The sequence below is a fragment of the Taudactylus pleione genome, unplaced genomic scaffold (genome assembly GCF_031769625.1).
Source record: "Taudactylus pleione unplaced genomic scaffold, aTauple2 ptg000190l, whole genome shotgun sequence".
Taxonomy (NCBI): domain Eukaryota; kingdom Metazoa; phylum Chordata; class Amphibia; order Anura; family Myobatrachidae; genus Taudactylus; species Taudactylus pleione.
Genome location: NW_028284592.1, coordinates 7,473,234 through 7,498,204, shown reverse-complemented (window position 1 = coordinate 7,498,204; position 24,971 = coordinate 7,473,234). Strand labels below are relative to the sequence as shown.

The following is a 24,971-nucleotide window of genomic DNA, read 5'->3' as shown; positions in this document are numbered from 1 at the left end:
TACGTGGAGCGGCAGGATAGCCGTGGGTGGACGCTGGTATCTGGGTGGCTATGTGGAGCGGCCGGTTAGCCGTGGGTAGACGCTGGTAGCTGAGTGGCTACGTGGAGCAGCTGGATAGCCGTGGTTAGACGCTGGTAGCTGGGTAGCTACATGGAGCGGCTGGATAGCCATGGGTAGACGCTGGTAGCTGGGTGGCTACGTAGATAGAACTGATGAGCTTGGAACTTGACTCTGGACTGGAATAACGTGACAATGGCTGAAGGGAAATCAGGTAATGCTGAGACGAGGGTTAAACAGGGTGATTCGGAAATGCTGTGACAAGGTTGGAACTCAGGTGCAGGCTGGATTGGATAATTGGGAATAACAGGTTTCAGGAAGGAATGGGTAGGTTTGGGAATTTTAGGTTCAGGGAGGGAGTAGGTAGGTAAAAGGAGCAGGAGTTGATCCACAGCAGGAAGCAAGGCAGGGTGATACGATGCAGGTTTACAGAGTGCCAGGGACCAACCAGGAGTAGGACTAGCAGCAGAGCACAGGCCAGGTATTGCTGTAACAGGATGATTGGATGCCAGGTATTACTGTAGCAGGTTTTCTGGAAGCACCGGAGGTTGCTGTAGCAGGTTTCAGGGATATACTTGAAATGCAGAAACAGCATGAACCATACACCACGGGAAGACGAGATGTTCAGGCCCAGAATGCTATCAGGAGAGGATATATATACCATGGGTCTGGCAGCAATTGGTGGATACGGACAGGTGGTCTGGTAGTAGCATTCTGAGTGGTAGAAGGCACAACATGCAGAGGGAGTATTCATCTCTGCAGCTCTGAGAATCAGAACCACACCTGCGATTCCAATCAGGGCTAGCAGTGCTCACAGACAGAAGAGAGGACAGGTGCAATAATCACTGTGACAGGAATGCATAGAGAAGTCAGAGCAGATCCCCCAGGAGAACTACAAACACAGATCCATGGGACAGCTGACAGGGGTAAGTCTCAAGGCAAAAAGGTGACAACTAGACAGGGTCTTGACAATGTCATATTAGCAGATTCAGTTGATAAATGACAGTTCTCTACAAAATGGTGACCTTTCTACCAAAGCTAAGTGACATCACAAAAGCTGTTTATGATTTAAAAAATCACATGGTCAATATACTAAGGTGAAATATTACCTCCTGCATGCATTTTGCCATTGATGTCTATCTATTTATAATCTATTCATAATCAATTTATCATTTAGATTAAAATAAACTTACACTACAAGGTCGGTAGACATATTATTAACAGATACAGTTGATATCTGACAGTTTTATAGCAAGTCACATGATCAGTCTATTGAGGTTATAAATCACATCCTAGCTGCATTTTACCAATGTTATCCCTTTGTCTCTCTCTATCTATTTAATATTATTTTCATATAACATTCCTTTTAATATAAGCATACCTTACAGTTGTGAGATGTCATATCATCAGATACAGTTGATAAATGACACTTTTCTACAAAATGGTGACCTTTCTACCATAGCTAAGTGTCATCACAATGGCTGATTATGATGTAACAATTCACATGGTCAATATACTGAAATGAAAAATCCCATTCCGCATGCATTTTTCCATTGCTATCTATTTAGAATCTATCTATCTATCTATCTATCTATCTATCTATCTATCTATCTATCTAGTTAAAATAAGCTTACATTACTCAGTCAGTAGTAGGGGTGTGCACCGGCCACTTTTCGTGTTTTGTGTTTTGGTTTTGGATCTGGATCTTTCTTCGTGTTTTGGATCTGGATTGGTTTTGCCAAAACCACCCTTCCGTGTTTTGGGTTCTGGGTTTTGTGTTTTGGATCTGTATTTTTTTTTAAAAAAGCATAAAAACAGCTAAAATCACAGAATTTGTAGTTTTCTGCTCCTATGCTATTATTAACCTCAATAACCTTAATTTCCACTCATTTCCAGTCTATTCTGAACACCTCACACCTCACAATAGTGTTTTTATGTCCAAAAGGTTGCACTGAGGTAGCTGGATGACTATGCTAAGCGACACGAGTGGGCGGCCCAAACACGTGACCCATCTAGGCGTGATACTGCAGTGGCAGACAGGATGGCAGTTTGAAAAACTAGGCCCCAAACTGTACATAATGCAAAGAAAAAAAAGAGGTGCAAGATGGAATTGTCCTTGGGCCCTCCCACCCACCCTTATGTTGTATAAACAGGACATGCACACTTTAACAAACCAATCATTTCAGCGACAGGGTCTGCCACACAACTGTGGCTGAAATGATTGGTTCGTTTGGGCCCCCACAAAACAAGCTGGCAATTAATCTGTCCCTGCACAAACTGGTTCTACGGAGGCAAGATGTCATCCTCATCCTCCTCATCCACCGATTCCTCACCCTCTTCAGTGTGTACATCCTCATCCTCACAGAGTATTAACTCGTCCCCACTGGAATCCACCACCACAGGTCCCTCTGTACGTTCTGGAGGCTGGTCTCCCTGGAAGAGCTGATAATTCATTTTGATGAACATCATCTTCTCCACATTCTGTGGAAGCAACCTCCTACGCCTTTCGCTGACAAGGTTCCCGGCTGCACTAAACACTCTTTCGGAGTACACACTGGAGGGGGGGCAACTCAGGTAAAATAGAGCCAGTTTGTACAGGGGCCTCCAAATTGCCTCTTTTTCCTGCCAGTACAGGTATGGACTGTCTGACATGCCTACTTGGATGCTGTCACCGATGTAATCCTCCACCATTCTGTCAATGGTGACAGTATCATATGCAGTGACAGTAGACATGTCAGAAATTGTTGCCAGGTCCTTCAGTCCGGACCAGATGTCCAAACTTGGTCCTGCCTGCCCTGCATCACCGCCAGCGGGTTGCTTAGGATACCTAAGTTTTTTCCTGGCAGCCCCAGTTGCGGGAGAAAATGAAGAAGGAGCTGTTGACGTGTCACGTTCCGCTTCAGCTGACAGTGTGTTCACCAGCAGGTCTTTGCACCTCTGCAGGCTTGTGTTGGCCGAAAAGAGAGACACCACATAGGCTTTAAACCTAGGATCGAGCACGGTGGCCAAAATGTAGTGGTCTGATTTCAACAGATTGACCACCCTGGAATCCTGGCAAAGCGAATGAAGGGCTTCATCCACAAGTCCCACATGCCGAGCGGAATCGCTCCGTCTTAGATCCTCCTTCACTTTCTCCAGCTGCTTCTGCAAAAGCCTGATGAGGTGAATGACCTGACTCAAGCTTGCAGTGTCTGAACTGACTTCACGTGTGGCAAGTTCGAAGGGCTGGAGAACCTTGCACAACACGGAAATCATTCTCCACTGCGATTGAGTCAGGTGCATACCCCCTCCTTTGCCTATGTCATAGGTGGATGTATAGGCTTGTATGGCCTTTTGCTGCTCCTCCATCCTCTGAAGCATATAGAGGGTTGAGTTCCACTGCATCACAACCTCTTGCTTCAGGTGATGGCGGGGCAGGTTCAAGAGTGTTTGCTGGCGCTCCAGTCTTCGGCACGCAGTCGCTGAATGGCAAAAGTGGCCAGAAATTTTTCGTGCCACCCAAAGCGTCTCCTGCACGCCCCTGTCGCTTTTCAGAAAATTCTGCATCACCAAGTTTATTGTGTGAGCAAAACATGGGACGTGCTGGAATTTGCCCAGATGTAATGCCCGCACAATATTGGTGGCGTTGTCAGATATCACAAATCCCCAGGAGAGTCTAAGTGGGGTAAGCCACTGGGCGTTGATTTCCCTCAGTTTCTCTAAGAGGTTGTCGGCGGTGTGCCTCTTACTGAAACCGGTGATACACAGCGTAGCCTGCCTTGGAACGAGCTGGTGTTTCTGAGATGCTGCTACTGGTGACGCTGCTGCTGTTGTTGCGTAAAGTGATACATCTACCCAGTGGGCTGTCACAGTCATATAGTCCTTAGTCTGCCCTGTTCCACTTGTCCACATGTCCGTGGTTAAGTGGACATTGTGTACAATGGCATTTTTCAGGACACTGAGGACACTTTTTCTGACGTTTCTGTACAGTCTCGGTATCACCTGCCTAGTGAAGTGGAATCTAGACGGGATTTGGAACCGGGGACACACTACCTCCATCAATTGTCTAAATCCCACTGCACTAATGGCGGATACCGGACGCACGTCTAACACCAACATAGCAGTCAAGGCCTCAGTTATACGTTTTGCTTCAGGATGACTGCTGTCGTACTTCATCCTCCTCGCTAAGGACTGTTGGAGGGTCAATTGTTTAGTAAAAGTAGTGGTGTTCCTACTTCCTCTCTGGGATGATGAACGACTCCCAGCAGCAGCAACAGCAGCAGCGGCAGCAGTAGGCGTAGCAATGCAGGATCCTCCGGAGGAATCCCGGATAGGAGAGTCAGTCATGCCAGTGACATGGCCTACAGGACTACTTCCGATCCTGACTAAGGAGGAAATTGACGAGGAGGGAGTTGACGGTGTGGTTTGCAGGCGCTTGGATACAACAGGACAACGGGATTTAGGTGTCCCTGGACTGCTTACGGTCTTAGCCAAAGTTTCTGAACTTGACAGTAACTTTTTATGAACGCGCTGCAGGTGCCGTATAATGGAGGATGTTCCTAGGTGGTTGACGTCCCTACCCCTACTTATTTCACCTTTACATATGGTACATATGGCAAGACAGTTGTTGTCCGGATTTGGATAGAAATATTGCCAGACCAAAGAGGTGGAATGTTTGGTCTTCTGCCCAGGCATGACCGTGATGGGCTTTTTCATCCTACGGACAACAACTGTCTCCCCCGGAGCCTGATTTAAACAAACCACATCACCATCAGAATCCTCCTCACCAACTTCCTCCTCAGCGCCAGCTACACCAGTATCCTCATCCTGTTGTACTTCAACAGTGACATCTTCAATTTGCATATCAGCAAGTGGACTGTGGGTGCTCCTTTCAGCACTTGCAGGGGGCGTGCAAATGGTAAAAAGAGTCACCTCTTCCCGTCCAGTGCTGGGAAGGTCAGGCATCGCAACCACCACCACACTTGGACTCTCCTTGGGGATTTGTGATATCTTCTTAGAAAGCACAGTTCTTCGCTGTGCTTTTGCCAGCTTAACTCTTTTTTGATTTTTTTAGTGGGAGGAGGGCTTCCATCGTCATGTGAAGCTGAACCACTAGTCATGAACATACTAGGGATCGACCTTAGCCGTTCCTTGCCACTCCGTGTTGTAAATGGCATATTGGCAAGTTTACGTTTCTCTTCAGTTGATTTAAATGTTTTTTTCAAGGTCATTTTCCTGAACTTTGTCATTTGGGATTGTATGTGCCCTCTACTATGACATTGGGCATCGGCCTTGGCAGACGACGTTGATGGCATGTTATCGTCTATGTCATGACTAGTGGCAGTAGCTTCAGCACTTGGAGGAAGTGGTTCTTGATCTTTCTCTATTTTATTTTTATCGGAGAAAGTTTGGTCCTCCATTTATGTTATATCGATTTGATATATACGTGCGGCTAAACACAGAAAATATTTTTTTATTTTTGCTGGAGAGTAGTGCACTTTGTGGGTTAAACCACCCTTTAAGAAATGAGCCAGCCGGCTCTTTACTTATGGGACACAGGCGCACACTTGGCGCTGCTCCTTTGTTGATGCACGTGCGGCTACAGCGCACACAATTCACAAACACAGAAAATAATTTTTTTTTTGGTTTGGACTGGAGTGTACTTTGGGGGTTACAGCACCCTTTAACGGTCAAGCCAGCCGGCCCTTTACTTATGACACAGGCGCACGCCTTGCACTACTTTGTTGATGCACGTGCGGCTACTGCGCACACAATTCACAAACACAGAAAATATATATTTTTTGGGTTTGGAGTGTACTTTGGGGGTTACAGCACCCTTTAACGGTCAAGCCAGCCGGCCCTTTACTTATGACACAGGCGCACGCTTGCACTACTTTGTTGATGCACGTGGGGCTACTGCGCACACAATTCACAAACACAGAAAAATATTTTGTTATTTGGTTTGGAGTGTACTTTGGGGGTTACAGCACCCTTTAACGGTCAAGCCAGCCGGCCCTTTACTTATGACACAGCCGCACGCTTGGCACTACTTTGTTGATGCACGTGCGGCTACTGCGCACACAATTCACAAACACAGAAAAAATATTTTGTTATTTGGTTTGGAGTGTACTTTGGGGGTTACAGCACCCTTTAACGGTCAAGCCAGCCGGCCCTTTACTTATGACACAGGCGCACACTTGGCACTACTTTGTTGATGCGCGTGCGGCTACTGCGCACACAATTCACAAACACAGAAAATATATATTTTTTTGGTTTGGAGTGTACTTTGGGGGTTACAGCACCCTTTAATGGTCAAGCCAGCCGGCCCTTTACTTATGACACAGGCGCACGCTTGGCACTACTTTGTTGATGCACGTGCGGCTACTGCGCACACAATTCACAAACACAGAAAATTTATTTTTTTTTGGTTTGGACTGGAGTGTACTTTGGGTGTTACAGCACCCTTTAACAGTCAAGCCAGCCAGCCCTTTACTTATGACACAGGCGCACGCTTGGCACTACTTTGTTGATGCACGTGCGGCTACTGCGCACACAATTCACAAACACAGAAAATATATATTTTTTTGGTTTGGAGTGTACTTTGGGGGTTACAGCACCCTTTAATGGTCAAGCCAGCTGGCCCTTTACTTATGACACAGGCGCACGCTTGGCACTACTTTGTTGATGCGCGTGCGGCTACTGCGCACACAATTCACAAACACAGAAAATATATATTTTTTTGGTTTGGAGTGTACTTTGGGGGTTACAGCACCCTTTAACGGTCAAGCCAGCCGGCCCTTTACTTATGACACAGGCGCACGCTTGGCACTACTTTGTTGATACACGTGCGGCTACTGCGCACACAATTCACAAACACAGAAAATGTATTTTTTTTTGGTTTGGACTGGAGTGTACTTTGGGTGTTACAGCACCCTTTAACAGTCAAGCCAGCCAGCCCTTTTCTTATGACACAGGCGCACGCTTGGCACTACTTTGTTGATGCACGTGCGGCTACTGCGCACACAATTCACAAACACAGAAAATATATATTTTTTTGGTTTGGAGTGTACTTTGGGGGTTACAGCACCCTTTAACGGTCAAGCCAGCTGGCCCTTTACTTATGACACAGGCGCACGCTTGGCACTACTTTGTTGATGCACATGCGGCTACTGCGCACACAATTCACAAACACAGAAAATAATTTTTTTTTTGGTTTGGACTGGAGTGTACTTTGGGGGTTACAGCACCCTTTAACGGACAAGCCACCCGGCCCTTTACTTATGACACAGGCGCACGCTTGGCACTACTTTGTTGATGCACGTGCGGCTACTGCGCACACAATTCACAAACACAAAAAAAAATATTTTTTAATTTTGTTTGGAGTGCCCTTTGGGGGTTACAGCACCCTTTAACGGACTAGCCAGCCGGCCTTTTACTTATGGGACACAGGCGCATGCTTGGCACTACTTTGTTGATGCATGTGCGGCTACTGCGCACACAATTCACAAACACAAAAAAACATATTTTTTTATTTTGTTTGGAGTGCCCTTTGGGGGTTACAGCACCCTTTAACGGACAAGCTTGCTGGCCTTTTACTTATGGGACACAGGCGCACGCTTGGCGCTGCTCCTTTGTTGATGCACGTGCGGCTACTGCGCACACAATTCACAAACACAGAAATTTTTTTTAATTTTGTTTGGAGTGCCCTTTGGGTGTTACAGCACCCTTTAGCGGTCAATCCAGCCGGCCCTTTATTTATGGGACACAGGCGCATGCTTGGCACTACTTTGTTGATGCATGTGCGGCTACTGCGCACACAATTCACAAACACAAAAAAACATATTTTTTTATTTTGTTTGGAGTGCCCTTTGGGGGTTACAGCACCCTTTAACGGACAAGCTTGCCGGCCTTTTACTTATGGGACACAGGCGCACGCTTGGCGCTGCTCCTTTGTTGATGCACGTCCAGCCACAGTGCACACAATTCACAAACACAGAAAAAATATTATTTTTTTAGCACTTGGGGGGAGCACCCCTGACGGACAGAGCACCCCCTGGACAACACTACAACACCCCTTTAGGACTGGGACACTGCACAGGACCTTGGAGTGGACACAGCCCCTATGGACAACTGACTGCACAACACAGTCCAGCCAGCCCCTATGGACTTTGAAGTAGTGAACACAGCCCCTATGGACAACAGCAGCACAGCACAGCTCAACACTACACTGCACTACACTACATTACACTACACTACAACACTACACTACACTACACAGCCCAGCCAGCCCTAACTCCCACCCTCCCTCTTCACTGTCCACAGCCGAGTGAGAAAATGGCGCCGACGCGGGTACCTTATATAGGATCCAAAACCCGCGAGACCCGGAAGGTGGGATGATGACGTTTTGCCTCGATTTTCAGATCCGAGTCAGGCGGGAAAAGTCGAGCCTGACTCGGATCGGCCTCGGATCGGGGGGGCTCGGGGGGGTTCGGATTTTAGAAGTCCGAACCCGCTCACCCCTAATCTATTTATAATCTATTCATATTCAATTTATCATTTAGATTAAAATAAACTTACACTACATGGTCGGTAGACATATTATTAACAGATACAGTTGATATCTGACAGTTTTATAGCAAGTCACATGATCAGTCTATTGAAGTTATAAATCACATCCTAGCTGCATTGTACCAATGTTATCCCTTTGTCTCTCTCTATCTATTTAATATTATTTTCATATAACATTCCTTTTTAATATAAGCATACCTTACAGTTGTGAGATGTCATATCATCAGATACAGTTGATAAATGACACTTTTCTACAAAATAGAGACCTTTCTACCATAGCTAAGTGACATCACAATGGCTGTTTATGATGTAACAATTCACATGGTCAATATACTGAAATGAAAAATCCCATTCTGCATGCATTTTTCCATTGCTATCTATTTAGAATCTATCTATCTATCTATCTATCTATCTATCTATCTATCTATCTATCTAGTTAAAATAAGCTTACATTACTCAGTCAGTAGACATATTAACAGATACAGTTGATAACTGACAGTTCTATAGCGAATCAAATGATCAGCCGATTGAGGTTATAAATCACATTCTAGCTGCATTTTACCAACGGTATTTATATTTCTATCTATCTATCTATCTATCTATCTATCTATCTATCTATCTATCTAACATTATTTTCATTTAACGCTCTATTTAAAATAAGCATATCTATGATGTAACAAGTCACATTTTCACTATTCCGAGATGAAAAATAATGTTGTCCATGTTTTTTGCCATTGCCATCTATTTATAATCTATCTATCTATCTATCTATCTATCTATCTATCTATCTATCTATCTATCTATCTATCTATCTATCTAGTTAAAATAAGCTTACATTACACAGTCAGTAGGCATATTAACAGTTACAGTTGATAACTGACAGTTTTATAGCAAGTCACATGATGTGCATATTGAGGTTATAAATCACATCCTACTTGCCTTTTACCAATGTTATCTCTCTATCTATCTATCTATCTATCTATCTATCTATCTATCTATCTATCTATCTATCTATCTATCTATCTATCTACAGTATCTATCAATCTATCTATCTATCTATCTATCTATCTATCTATCTATCTATCTATCTATCTATCTATCATTTTCATATAACATTTACGTTGAAATAAGCATACCTTACATTGTAATATGTCATATTAGCAGATACAGTTGATAAATGATAGTTCTCTACAAAATGGTGACCTTTCTACCAAAGCTAAGTGACATCACAAAAGCTGTTTATGGTGTAAAAAGTCACATGGTCAATATACTAAGGTGAAATATTACCTCCTGCATGCATTTTGCCATTGATGTCTATCTATTTATAATCTATTCATAATCAATTTATCATTTAGATTGAAATAAACTTACACTACAAGGTCAGTAGACATATTATTAACAGAACAGTTGGTATCTGACAGTTTTATAGCAAGTCACATGATCAGTCTATTGAGGTTATAAATCACATCCTAGCTGCATTTTACCAATGTTATCTCTCTGTCTCTATTTAACATTAATTTCATATAACATTCCTTTTAAAATAAGCATACCTTACAGTTGTGAGATGTCATATCATCAGATACAGTTGATAAATGACACTTTTCTACAAAATAGAGACCTTTCTACCATAGCTAAGTGACATCACAATGGCTGTTTATGATGTAACAATTCACATGGTCAATATACTGAAATGAAAAATCACATTCTCCATGCATTTTTCCAGTGCTATCTATCTATCTATCTATCTATCTATCTATCTATCTATCTATCTATCTCTAGTTAAAATAAGCGTACATTGCACAGTCATTAGGCATATTAACAGCTACAGTTGATAACTGACAGTTCTATAGCATATGAAATGGTCAGCCAATTGAGGTTATAACATTCTAACTGCATTTTACCAATGCTATATATGTATATATCCATCTATTTAACATTATTTTCATCGAACACTCTTATTTAAAATAAGCATATCTATCTATCTATCTATCTATCTATCTATCTATCTATCTATCTATCTATCTATCTATCTATCTATCTATCTATCTATCTCAGTGGTTCTCAAACTTGGTCCTCAGGACCCCAAACAGGTCACATTTTCCAGGTCACCCAGCAGTTGCACAGGTGTAGCCATTACTCACTAATACATTTTAAAAGATCCACAAGTGGAGCTAATTATTTCACTTCTGATTCTGTGAGGAGACCTTGAAAACATTCACTGTTTGGGGTCCTGAGGACCGGGTTTGAGAGCTTATGATCTATCTATCTATCTATCTATCTATCTATCTATCTATCTATCTATCTATCTATCTATCTATCTATCTATTATTTTCATATATCATTTAGGTTAAAGTAAGCATACCTTACATTGAGAGATGTCATGTTAGCTGATGCTGTTGATAACTGACAGTTCTCTACACAATGGTGACCATTCTACCAAAGCTAAGTGACATCACAAAGGCTGTTTATGATGTAACAAGTCACATGTTCACTATACGGAGATGAAAAATAATGTTTTCCATGCTTTTTGCCATTGCCATCTTTTTATAATCTATCTATCTATCTATCTATCTATCTATCTATCTATCTATCTATCTATCTATCTATCTATCTATCTATCTATCTAAAATAAGCTTACATTACACAGTCAGTAGGCATATTAATAGTTACAGTCGATAACTGACAGTTTTATAGCAAGTCACATAATCTGCATATTGAGGTTATAAATCACATCCTACTTGCCTTTTACCAATGTTATCTATCTATCTATCATTTTCATATAACATTTACATTGAAATAAGCATACCTTACATTGTAATATGTCATATTAGCAGATTCAGTTGATAAATGACAGTTCTCTACAAAATGGTGACCTTTCTACCAAAGCTAAGTGACATCACAAAAGCTGTTTATGATGTAAAAATTCACATGGTCTATATACCAAGGTGAAATATTACCTCCTGCATGCATTTTGGCATTGATGTCTATCTATTTTAGGGGTGTGCACCGGCCACTTTTCGTGTTTTGTGTTTTGGTTTTGGATCTGGATCTTTCTTCGTGTTTTGGATCTGGATTGGTTTTGCCAAAACCACCTTTCGGTGTTTTGGGTTCTGGGTTTTGTGTTTTGGATCTGTATTTTTTTTTAAAAAAGCATAAAAACAGCTAAAATTACAGAATGTGTTGATTTTTCTGCTCCTATGCTATTATTAACCTCAAAAACCTTAATTTCCACTCATTTCCAGTTTATTCTGAACACCTCACACCTCACAATAGTGTTTTTATGTCCAAAAGGTTGCACCGAGGTAGATGGATGACTATGCTAAGCGCCACGAGTGGGCGGCACAAACACGTGGCCCATCTAGGAGTGACACTGCAGTGGCAGACAGGATGGCAGTTTGAAAAACTAGGCCCCAAACAGTACATACTGCAAAGAAAAAAAATAGGTGCAAGATGGAATTGTCCTTGGGCCCTCCCACCCACCCTTATGTTGTATAAACAGGACATGCACACTTTAACAAACCAATCATTTCAGCGCCAGGGTCTGCCACACGACTGTGGCTGAAATGATTGGTTCGTTTGGGCCCCCACAAAACAAGCTGGCAATTAATCTGGCCCTGCACAAACTGGCTCTACGGAGGCAAGATGTCGTCCTCATCCTCCTCATTCACTGATTCCTCACCCTCTTCAGTGTTGTGTACATCCTCATCCTCACAGAGTATTAATTCGTCCCCGCTGGAATCCACCACCACAGGTCCCTCTGTACGTTCTGGAGGCTGGTCTCCCTGGAAAAGTTGATAATTCATTTTTATGAACATCATCTTCTCCACATTTTGTGGAAGCAACCTCCTACGCCTTTTGCTGACAAGGTTCCCGGCTGCACTAAACACTCTTTCGGAGAGCACACTGGAGGAGGGGCAACTCAGGTAAAATAGAGTCAGTTTGTACAGGGGCCTCCAAATTGCCTCTTTTTCCTGCCAGTACATGTACAGACTGTCTGACATGCCTACTTGGATGCTGTCACCGACGTAATCCTTTAACAGACAGACACACGCTTGTCGCTGCTGCTTTGAGGATGCAAGTGCGGCTACAGCCCACACAATTCACAAAGACAGGAAAAAAAAGAAGAATTTTATTATTGTTTGTGGAGCGCACTTTGAGGGTTACACCACCCTTTAACAGACAGACGCATGCTTGTCGCTGCTGCTTTAAGGATGCAGGTGCAGCTACAGCCCACACATTTCTCAAAGAGAAAAATAAAGAAGAATTTTTTTATTGTTTGTGGAGCGCACTTTGAGAGTTACATCACCCTTTAACAGACAGACGCACGCTTGTCGCTGCTGCTTTGAGGATGCAGGTGGAATCTAGACGGGATTTGGAACCGGGGACACACTACCTCCATCAATTGTCTAAATCCCACTGCACTAATGGCGGATACCGGACGCACGTCTAACACCAACATAGCAGTCAAGGCCTCAGTTATACGTTTTGCTTCAGGATGACTGCTGTCGTACTTCATCCTCCTCGCTAAGGACTGTTGGAGGGTCAATTGTTTAGTAAAAGTAGTGGTGTTCCTACTTCCTCTCTGGGATGAGGAACAACTCCCAGCAGCAGCAACAGCACTAGGAGGAAGTGGTTCTTGATCTTTCTCCAATTTTATTTTTACCGGAGAAAGTTTGGTCCTCCATTATGTTATATTGATATATACGTGCGGCTAAGGCGCACACAAACACAGAAAATATTTTTTTATTTTTGCTGGAGAGTAGTGCACTTTGTGGGTTACACCACCCTCCTTTGTTGATGCACGTGCGGCTACAGTGCACACAATTCACAAACACAGAAAATATTTTTTTATTTTGTTTGGAGTGCCCTTTGGGGGTTACAGCACCCTTTAGCGGTCAATCCAGCCGGCCCTTTATTTATGGGACACAGGCGCACGCTTGGCACTACTGATGCACGTGCGGCTACTGGGCACACAATTCACAAACACAGAAAATATTTTTTAATTTTGTTTGGAGTGTACTTTGGGGGTTAGAGGCACCCTTTAATGGACAAGCCAGCCGGCCCTTTACTTATGACACAGGCGTACGCTTGGCACTACTTTGTTGATGCACGTGCGGCTACTGCGCACACAATTCACAAACACAGAAAATATTTTTTTATTTTGTTTGGAGTGTACTTTGGGGGTTACAGCACCCTTTAACGGTCAAGCCAGCCGGCCCTTTACTTATGACACAGGCGCACGCTTGGCACTGCTTTGTTGATGCACGTGCGGCTACTGTGCACACAATTCACAAACACAAAAAAATATATTTTTTTATTTTGGTTGGAGTGCCCTTTGTGGGTTACAGCACCCTTTAACGGACATGCCAGCCGGCCTTTTACTTATGGGACACAGGCGCACGCTTGGCGCTGCTCCTTCGTTGATGCACGTGCAGCCACAGTGCACACAATTCACAAACACAGAAGAAATGTTTTATTTTGTTTGGAGTGCCCTTTGGGGGTTACAGCACCCTTTAGCGGTCAATCCAGCTGGCCCTTTATTTAAGAAACATAGGCGCATGCTTGGCACTACTTTGTTGATGCACGTGCGGCTACTGCGCACACAATTCACAAACACAAAAAAATATATTTTTTTAGTTTTGTTTGGAGTGCCCTTTGGGGGTTACAGCACCCTTTAACTGACAAGCCAGCCAGCCTTTTACTTATGGGACACAGGCGCACGCTTGGCACTACTTTGTTGATGCTACACAAACAATTAAAATATTGTTCTTTTTTTTTCGGTCTTTGTGAAATGTGTGGGCTGTAGCCGCACCTGCATCCTTAAAGCAGCAGCGACAAGCGTGCGTCTGTCTGTTAAAGGGTGGTGACACCCTCAAAGTGTGCTACACAAAGAATAAAAATATTCTTCTTCTTTTTTCTGTCTTTGTGAATTGTGTGGGCTGTAGCCGCACTTGCATCCTCAAAGCAGCAGCGACAAGCATGCGTCTGTCTGTTAGAGGGTGGTGTAACCCTCAAAGTGTGCTCCACAAACAATAAAAATATTCTTTTTTTTTTTCTGTCTTTGTGAATTGTGTGGGCTGTAGCCGCACTTGAATCCTCAAAGCAGCAGCGACAAGCGTGCGTCTGTCTGTTAAAGGATTACATCGGTGACAGCATCCAAGTAGGCATGTCAGACAGTCCGTACCTGTACTGGCAGGAAAAAGAAGCAATTTGGAGGTCCCTGTACAAACTGGCTCTATTTTAACTGAGTTGCCCCCCCTCCAGTGTGTACTCCGAAAGAGTGTTTAGTGCAGCCGGGAACCTTGTTAGCGAAAGGCGTAGGAGGTTGCTTCCACAAAATGTGGAGAAGATGATGTTCATAAAATGAATGATCAACTCTTCCAGGGAGACCAGCCTCCAGAACGTACAGAGGGACCTGTGGTTCCAGCAGGGACGAATTAATACTCTGTGAGGATGAGGATGTACATAACACTGAAGAGGGTGAGGAATCTGTGGATGAGGAGGATGAGGACGACTTCTTGCCTCCGTAGAGCCAGTTTGTGCAGGGACAGATTAATTGCCAGCTTGTTTTGTGGGGGCCCAAACGAACCAATCATTTCAGCCACAGTTGTGTGGCAGACCCTGGCGCTGAAATTATTGGTTTGTTAAAGTGTGCATGTCCTGTTTATACAACATAAGGGTGGGTGGCAGGGCCCAAGGACAATTCCATCTTGCACCTCTTTTTTTTCTTTGCATTATGTACAGTTTGGGGCCTAGTTTTTCAATGCCATCCTGTCTGCCACTGCAGTTTCATGCCTAGATGGGTCACGTGTTTGTGCCGCCCACTCGTGTCGCTTAGCATAGTCATCCAGCTACCTCGGTGCAACCTTTTGGACATAAAAACACTATTGTGAGGTGTGAGGTATTCAGAATAGACTGGAAATGAGTGGAAATTAAGATTATTGAGGTTAATAATAGCATAGGAGCAGAAAAACCTACAAATTCTGTGATTTTAGCTGTTTTTATGCTTTTTTTCAAAAAAATACAGATCCAAAACACAAAACCCAGAACCCAAAACACGGAAGGGTGGTTTTGGCAAAACCAATCCAGATCCAAAACACGAAGAAAGATCCAGATCCAAAACCAAAACACAAAACACGAAAAGTGGCCGGTGCACACCCCTAATTATGAGCCTACTGTATAGTGGTTAATGCAGGAACTTATATTCTTTCTGAAGTTGGCGTGCCATCTTACACAGGTTAGGTTATAATTTTAACATTTAAGGCAAGCAAATTTAAGACTCCTGCACATAGCAGATAAGCCCTATGGGCTGAACTAGACGCCTTCACCTACGATCACCCCCTTGCCTCTCATCTATGCTGCCAGCTGGAATATATTCCAATAGCGGTGCAGTGGGCTCTTTCTTTGCCGGGCGCACCTCTAATAACACACATTCCAGCGTGCAGCGCTGCAACTGGCTGACCCCTGTGCCCTGCCCCGCCCCCATCTTCATGCGCAGGGAGAGATGTCATGACGTTTCATCTAGTCCCACTGTGCCCTGCGTCGATGAGCCATTGCTTCATCATTAGGCTTCAGAGAATACGGCACGGATTCCCCCTGCTCTTACAGCTTGATACAGTGATGTGCTAACAGGTATTAATGAGGAAGCATTTAAGGAGGAGGCACAATGTTTAAGGTGGGGTAGGCTGGTACTTTTGAAGTGTTTGTCATAATGTTTAATTGGGGTCATAACAGGCGCGCACAGAGCCGCTGATCACTAAGTCTACTTTGTGCCCAGGCCCGGATCTCCCGCTGGGCATTCTAGGTGCTCGCCTAGGGCCTGGCGGCGACCCAAGGGGCCCGTGGATGGGCCCCTTTGCCTGAAGTAATCCCCTGTTCTGCGCTCCCAGAGGAGCACTGCGCGAGTACCGCGTGACATCATGACGTCACGCGGTGCAGCCTCCACTATCAGAGTCCCGTGCGGCTGTTGGAGCTGTGTTGTACGTGGTAGCCAGCAGGCCCTGCGCGCAATATGAGAGTGTGTGTGTGCACACTGTCTGCAGAGAAGGTAACTCACCGGTGACCCGCCGCCCTGTCCCTCCCAGCTGATCCATCATACCTGCAGCGACCCGCTCCATCAGCCACTCTGCCAGCCTTCCAAGCCATCCTCTGTCCATCAGCAGCACTGCTGCACCCATGGCCAGGCAGGTAGGGACCATTATCAATCACCCTGCCATATACACACTATAAATATCTGTATATATTTATATATATATATATATATATATATATGTGTGTGTGTGTATATATATATATATATATACATATATATATGTCTGTGTATATATATATATATATATATATATATATATATATATGTGTATCTATCTCAATGGGAATATATATACAAAACTGTGCATATATCCAGTAGGTGTCAGTAGGTCAAGACTTGACAGTTTTTACAATGTCAATAGATATATATATATATATATATATATATATAGCTGAGTTACTACCTATTGTGTAGGTGTTTTTATCTTATTTCCTGTTCCCTCACTTGTCCAGTCTCCCTCTGTTCTTCCCCCTTTCCTCCTGTCTCCCTCTGTTCTTCCCCTTTCCTCCCGTCTCCCTCTGTTCTTCCCCCTTTCCTCCCGTCTCCCTCTGCTCTTCCCCCTTTCCTCCCATCTCTGTCTGTTCTTTCCTCCCGTCTCCCTCTGTTCTTCCCCATTTCCTACAGTCTCACACTATTTTTCCTCCTGTCTTCCTCTGTTCATTTGATCCCCTTTCATCCCATCTCACCTATCACACTCTATATGTATGTATGTATGTATGTATATACACACACACATGCACCCACACATACATGCACACTCCTTTAATGTATATATTTGTTACAGGATGATATATATATATATATATATTGTGATAGAATCACTGGTAAAGTGGTCTGTGACTGGGACATTTATCCCAGATTCCTGTCTTATGTGTTTTAAACCTCCAGGAGAAAGTCTGCAGTGTAGCAGGCTTGAGTCTCGGCTTTTTGAAAAGCCGGTTTGGGACCTGGGGGTTGTGGGTGAGAGGAGAGGGAGGGCTCCACCCACGGCCACTCCAGGTTTTGGTTCTCTTAGCCTGGTAACAGGCTTGTTAGGGTTTCCACCTGAGAGTGGCCAATATAAGCCTAGTGTGTTTAGGGCTGAGTGTCTCACCTGGGAGAGCAGGCAGGGAGTTTGCTCAGAGACACTTGAAAAACCTATTTGTGAGTACTGTGCTGTGCCTTGTTGCTGGTGAGGGCATTAGGCCCTGCCAGGTTCTGGTAGTGAGGGAACTACCTGTGAAGTTAGTGCCCCGACAGGGCTAGGATTTATGTTTATGTTTTCTTTATGTTATTTCTGACATTGTACAATAAAGACTGGCGCCGACCAGCTTGTACTTGCATCCAGACTGGTGTGCTGCTTCCCTGCTGCTGTGTGTGTGTGTAAGGAAGGAGTCCTCTACCCAGGAGAGGGACCCCCTAACCTAACTGTGTCACAATATGGTGGAGAATGCGGGCACCCACACACACTGAACTTGCAGCAAGAGGAAAACTTTCCATTTAAAAAATAAAGGGACAGACACCCAATTTGTGAGTGTGGAAATAACACTGTGTCCTTGGAGTCCCAAAGAGGAGGCATCAGCCAATGCTCAGAGAGGCAAGGTTCAGCTTCCAACCTACACCCCAGGACAAAATGGAGGAAATTATTAAGGCCTTGCTCCAAGCTACAGCAGCTCAGCAGGAGACTAACAAACTTCAACAGGTCTCCATCGAGGAAAACAGACAGGCCATAAAAGAGGTGTTACAGCACCTGGTCGCCCGACCCAGAGATGTTAATACTGGTCCTCCCACCACCACTCACTCCGTACGAGCCAGTCACTTCCTCCAAAAGATGACTTCGGGCGATGATGTGGAGGCCTATCTCGCCGCATTTGAAAGAACAGCCGAAAGGGAGAGTTGGCCTAAGGAGCAGTGGGCAAGTCTGGTGGCACCTTTTTTGTCTAGGGAGCCACAAAAAGCATATTTCGACTTATGCCTGGCTGATGCCAAGGACTATAAAAAACTAAAACAGGAGATCCTAACTCGCTTGGGAGTCACCACCTTTGTTCGTGCCCAATGAGTCCACCGCTGGGAGTTCTATATGGACAAGCCTCCACGTTCACAGATGCATGACCTCGTCCATCTGTCCTCAAAATGGCTACAGCCCGAGACGCTGACGGGACCACAGATCGTGGAAAGGGTCGTGATGGACCGGTACCTGCGATCATTACCTGTGACTCTGCGCAAGTGGGTGAGCCATGCAGACCCTAAGTCCGCGGACCAGTTGGTCGAGCTGGTGGAGAGGTACGTGGCGGCTGAGGAGCTGATGAGTATGCCCCACTGAGCCCCGATGGCGCATCGGCGAACTCCCACAGACACTGGTAAGACTGTTCCAGGGGAGAAGGGTGCTGGGCGGTGGAATGTACCTAAGACTGAGGGTGTAGAACCTGGAGATAGGCCTGCCGGGCCAGGAAGGTTCTTGCCCCGTAAACGACTAGACATTAATATGATTCAGTGTTTCCGGTGTGGTGACTTCAGCAATATTTCCGCTAATTGTTCACTTACAATTGAACCTATGCAATGTGATACTGCTCATGTCTACCGCAGGGGGTATTTCTTTGCACAGACAGCCTGTATGGCTGACCGGCAGGCTGAGACTGATAAGCACATGTGTGTACTCACTGTAGATGGCAACCGAGTAGAGGCACTGCTAGACTCTGGTAGCTTGGTGACACTTATGAAAGCTGAGCTGGTGAACCCCTTGAGGCATAAGGGGAAAACTGTTGGTGTGACCTGCATACATGGGGATACTCGATATTATGTTACTGCCGAGGTGAACATCGAGACACCATGTGGTTCGGCTATAGTTTCTGTGGGTTTGGTGCATGGACTGATGTGCGATGCAATATTGGGGAGAGACTTTGCTCACTTCTGGAAGTTGTGGGAAAGCCGTTTTGTTCCAGAAGTGAACAACCCCGGTCCACTTGAGAAGGTTGTCGATGTAGTGGAGGTGGGAGTTTCTTCTGAGTCAGAGTTATTCCCTTTTCCTACTATGGTTGGCAAACTAGAGAATGCGGAGCGTGACGGTGGCCCGCCAACTGATGTGCCTCCCATTGAGGTGGGAAGTGTTGTTGGGCCAGTTGATCGTCTGCCTGATTTAGAGGTCAGAAGAGAGGTCTTTGCCGTGGAGCAGTTGAATGACCCTACTTTGGTAAAAACCAGGGAGAATGTAAAAGTAGTTGATGGTAAACCCATAGACCCTGATAGTCCTTTGTCCTATCCCCACATGGTAATGTGTCAGGATTTGTTATATCAGGTGACTAAGAAGGGGGAAGATATTGTGGAACAACTAATAGTTCCCAAAGCCTACAGAAGAACAGTGTTGGATCTGGCCCATGGTCATATAACGGCAGGCCATCTAGGGGTAGAGAAAACCACTGAGCGAATAGTGCAGAGGTTTTTCTGGCCCGGGCTCCATAAAGAGGTATCTAACTTTTGCGCATCCTGCCCTGAGTGTCAGTATTATGCTCCCAGACCACATTTTAAGGGTCCACTAGTTCCATTGCCTATTATAGAGGTGCCGATAGTGCGAGAGCACCTGGAACAGGCTCAACAGGCACAGCAGAGGGTATACAACCGCAATGCTCGGTTACGCAGCTTTGCTCCTGGGGACAGAGTGTTAGTGTTGGTTCCCACGGTGGAAAATAAACTTTTGGCTAAATGGCAAGGGCCCTTTGAAATCTTAGAAAGAGTGGGACAGGTCAATTACAAAGTTTACCAACCGGGGAAAAGAAAGCCGAAACAGATATATAATGGTGGTACTGTTTAGTAGGGTCTGGTACTGTGGGCAATAAATTGGTGGGGGCCACTACTGGGGCACTGAATAGGGGGGGTGGCCAGTTATTGGGGCACTGAATAAGGGGACTATTATTTGGTACACTATATAAGGAGCACTACTGGGTGGACAACTCATGGGTGCACTACTGTGTGTACCGCATAGGGTGGACCACTACTGGGGACGCTATATAAGTGGTATTACTTTTAGCACTATATAAGGGTTATTACCTTGGACACTGCAAAAGGGGGGACCACTACTGGGGGGGAGGTGGGGTCTTATATAAATGATGCTGCCTGTATTTATTTGCCTGCTGCATTAATGTATTTCATTAATAGGGGTATGTGTGTCTCTGTCTGTGTCAGCTACTCAGTGTGTTTACTCCGTCATAGGCTGGGAGGTATATTTTACTTCAGTGTTACTAAATTTTGTGTCCTGCTTTTACCATTGTATTATGAGTAAAGGGGGTGTGGGCTTTGTACTTTTGTATATCTGGTCATAATGCCTAATGGTGGAATTTGTGAATTTGTACTGTTTGGCATAATGTGAAAGGGGCACTACTACCATGTAGTGTAATGTTAATAAGGCGCACTACTGTTTGGAGTGATGTAAATTGTTTTTATATAGTCTGTTTACGGCTTCCTAATGAAATCACGCCTCTTTTGTTCTGCTGCCTGCAGTGCACACTGTCTATGTTCACGATATGCGTGGGACCAGCAATGCTCTTTCTGGCACAGGGTAACAAAATGTCTAGTTACAGTTCTTGTTCAAGGTATGAGCACCCATAGGCAAATATAGGTAGCATGTAAACAGTATGCCATATTCTATTACTCACAGTATTGGCATGTGGGCTTAGCTATCATCAGTCTCTCTGTTACAGTAGGCATGGGGTGGGGGGTGCTGGCATGTGGATTGCATCCATTCTGATTGTGATTTGAATGGTGTATATAAAAAGCAGTTGCGTCACAAGGCAGGTGCGTTTGTGTTTGGATTGCACCTGAGTGTCACCCTGAGGGGTGCCACCAAAGTGCCAACTTCTCCTCAGTGATAGGTGGTGTGTCCCACACAGTATCATTACATGCTGCACTCATCTTATGATGCAGACAGGTAGCTGGCACTGTACAAAGACTGATCCCTTGTGGGTAGTGTGCATCTTCTGGATGGATGGACAGACTAAAATGTTTTTTTGTGTCAAATGAGATAATTTCTGATGGTTTTTATGGAATACAGAATGCATTATTAAATGGAATAGATTTATTTAAAAAAAATATTATATTGTTTTATTTTTCTGTTCCCCAAAATGTATTTTTCAAGATGTCGAAGCAGCATAGGGAACAACCCTCAGGTACGCTTTCTCAGGATAAAGAACAGTCGCAGACTCCAAGGAGTGACAGTGAAGGTTCTCAAGATGATGAGGACTCACAAGAAGAAGGCAGCAGCTGGAGGGCCCCAAATTTCACAGACGATGAAACAATCTCTAATTGACCAGGTCATTTTCAAGACCAGTCATCTCTTTGGTGCTGAATCTCATAATGTCCACCATAAGTTTGAAAAATCAATCTGGGAAGAAATTTCAAAGAATGTTACCAAAACGGGGGGTATTGAACGTACTGCGGATAGCTGTAAAAAGAGGCTTAGGGACTGTAAGAGGCGAATAAATGAAAAAATCCAATCCGGATACAGACTTCAAAAAGATTGGGAGAAGAAGTTGAAACAACACTTTAAAATGGTACAAGATGCTGAAATCCCAAGCACTAGTGGACATGGTATACTTTTGTAATGTGTTTTTTGTTTTTATAATTCTTAAGGGGTCTATGTTCTAATCCCTTGTGAGATATTTATAAATTAATTTAATATTTTATATCAGTAAAACCGAACCCGCTCACCCCTAGTTAGTATGTATATCTTAATTCACATGATCTCTTTCCAAGCCTTAGCAAGCATAATCAATACTATGTTATAATTTTGCATAAACACTTTAATTAACATTTACTTATTTTTTTTATAAATTTATATATATGAAAAGTACACAAGAGCTTTGCAGACAAAATCCCTCCGAAGAATTTGACATTGAGAAAAAAATCAACAATAACAGCGCCACAGACAGGTGAGAAATTGAAATGCAATGAAAAAGTGTTAAATGTGTAACTAGGCGGTAATATTTGTATATTTTTAAACAAATACCTGCTATGTAGTACCTGGAGCTCTTCGGGACAGCGGATGTGGTAACCGCTGTCAGCACTAATTACGGCCCCCGGCATTTCAGAGAAGTCTTTCATTGAAGTGAAGTGAAAGACTTTCATGGAGGAAGCTGATGCTACACAGCACATGGGCACAGTGTCAGCCTGCAGGACGTCCTAGTGGCTGCGGGGGAGACATTCAGAGATGGCTCTCGTCAGCAAATGCCTAGGGGTGACTGGAATGCCCAGGGGCATCCGACGGTTCTGCTGCTTTTCCTCTCCCCCGGCGCTCAGCGATCTGGCCCTGCCGCAACTAGGGGGGGTGGAGGTGCACGTGCACTATGTGCGCCACTGCACCTGGAGCCAGTGTCCACCAGCCTGGTGCCGCAGGGGTTCTCCAAGCCGGACGCCCGCTAAGATGTTATTACCAGTGGGCGCCCGGCTCATTCCCTGCAGCGCCGTGTTAATCAGACGCTCCAGTTCTCTCCTGAACTCCAGATTCTGGCTCTCCACATGCGCACTATGACGTCTCTCCCATAGATCCGAGGAGCAGCCGGGCGGACAGGACGGCATCGGATGCAGGAGCACAGGATTACTATAGGGGCATTACTTTACTATGGGGGTATTACTATGGGGGTATTACTGCTGTATATAGGCACTACTACAGGGGCATTACTATGGGGTTATTACTGCTGTATATGGGCACTCCTACAGGGGAATTACTATTGGGGTATTACTGCTGTATATGGGCACTACTACAGAGGCAGTACTATGTACGTATATATTATATATATATGTTAATATTTTTTTTTTTTTATATATATATATACATATGTATCTATGTGTGTGTATATATATATATATATATATATATATATAATGTGTAGGGGTAGGGGGCAATAGTCAAAATTTGACCTAGGGCACCAAATTGCATAGGGCCAGCTCTGGCTCTCGTGCTCCTGGACACCCCATAGACAATCAGTTCTTTGTAACATCTACATAGGTTGTAAACTCCATATGCTAAACTCTGAGCTCATTGCCTTTTTGAAATTTATTACATAGGGGTCATATCGTAGTCCCCTTGTTTATAATATAGTGGACTAATATTAAAAGTGCAAATTATCAATTTCTGTTAATTTTTATGGAAATATTTATGCATTTTTCCAGGGAAATTTAAAATTTTTTTTAGCTTTAATCATTGTTCAGATTAGGAATTTATAAATAATTATGTCAAAATAATATTTATCCCACCCAAATTAAATTTTAACAGAATCATTAGAAAAGAGACGCAGAAGAGTTTGTTTGGGGAAAAAAGAAAAAAATGCCATGTTAAAACAACAATCCTCGGTGGACACAGGAAACATTACAGAGCCCACAGGTATAGAGTATATGTCCATAAATTATAATTCCTGCAAAGTTTAATTGAAATGTTTCTGAGTCAATATGAATTATTTTTATTTACTGGATTCTATTTATTGGGTCTTTACAGCAATGGTAAGCAACATGTTTACTGAATGTGACAGTCCGGCCTCCATCAATGTACCCACTATGTTACAGACCCAGTTGACATTGACTGTTGACACAGAGTCTTTGAGTGCAGTGGCGCCGCCCCTGGAATATCTAATACAGGACTCAACATCCGAATGTAAGTTTATTAAATGTCTAAAGTTTAATGGGTGAGGCCATTGATTATAACCAATGGTTGAATCAGTGCTATATTCATTAGGACTAAATGGTAATAATTTTCATTTTATATTATTAGTTATTTCAGATAATTATTGCCATCACCCAGGGCCGCATCTAGAGGGAGGCGGGGGCTGGAGTTGCACGTGCACTGGGTGCGCAACTGCACCCGCCAGCAGTGTCTGCGAGCACGGTGCGACAGGGTGGCTCTACACCATAATCCTGATGAGATTTTTTTTATCAGCGGGCGCCCAGCTCCTTCTCTGCAGCGCAGCATCACCAGGAGGCTGGAGTTCTCTCCCAAGCTACAGCTTCCGACTCTCCCCATGGACACTATGAGAGAGACATCTTTACGTCTCTCCCATAGTTCCGAGGAGCAACCGGGCAGGCCGGATGGCAGTGGATGTAGGAGCAGGGTTTAAGGTAAGGAATGTTGTTGTTTTTTGGTGTAAGCGGCATTACAGGGGTATTACTATGGGGGTATTATTATATGGGCACTACTACAGGGACATTACTATATGGGATATACTACAGGGGTATTACTTCAGGGGGCATTACTATGGGTGAATTCTGGGGGTGGGGCCACCAAATTACTGTCTTTACCCGGATTACAAATATC

General features: G+C 44.1%; 1 long non-coding RNA gene across 1 annotated transcript; it reads left to right on the top strand.

Annotated features, from left to right (window-relative positions):
• Positions 1 to 914: 914 nt before the first annotated feature.
• Positions 915 to 24,308, top strand: LOC148519372 (uncharacterized). The gene is made up of 4 exons (XR_015878946.1): positions 915 to 983; positions 22,516 to 22,596; positions 23,940 to 24,047; positions 24,159 to 24,308. It is a non-coding gene; the product is annotated as an uncharacterized LOC148519372 (long non-coding RNA).
• Positions 24,309 to 24,971: the final 663 nt, after the last annotated feature.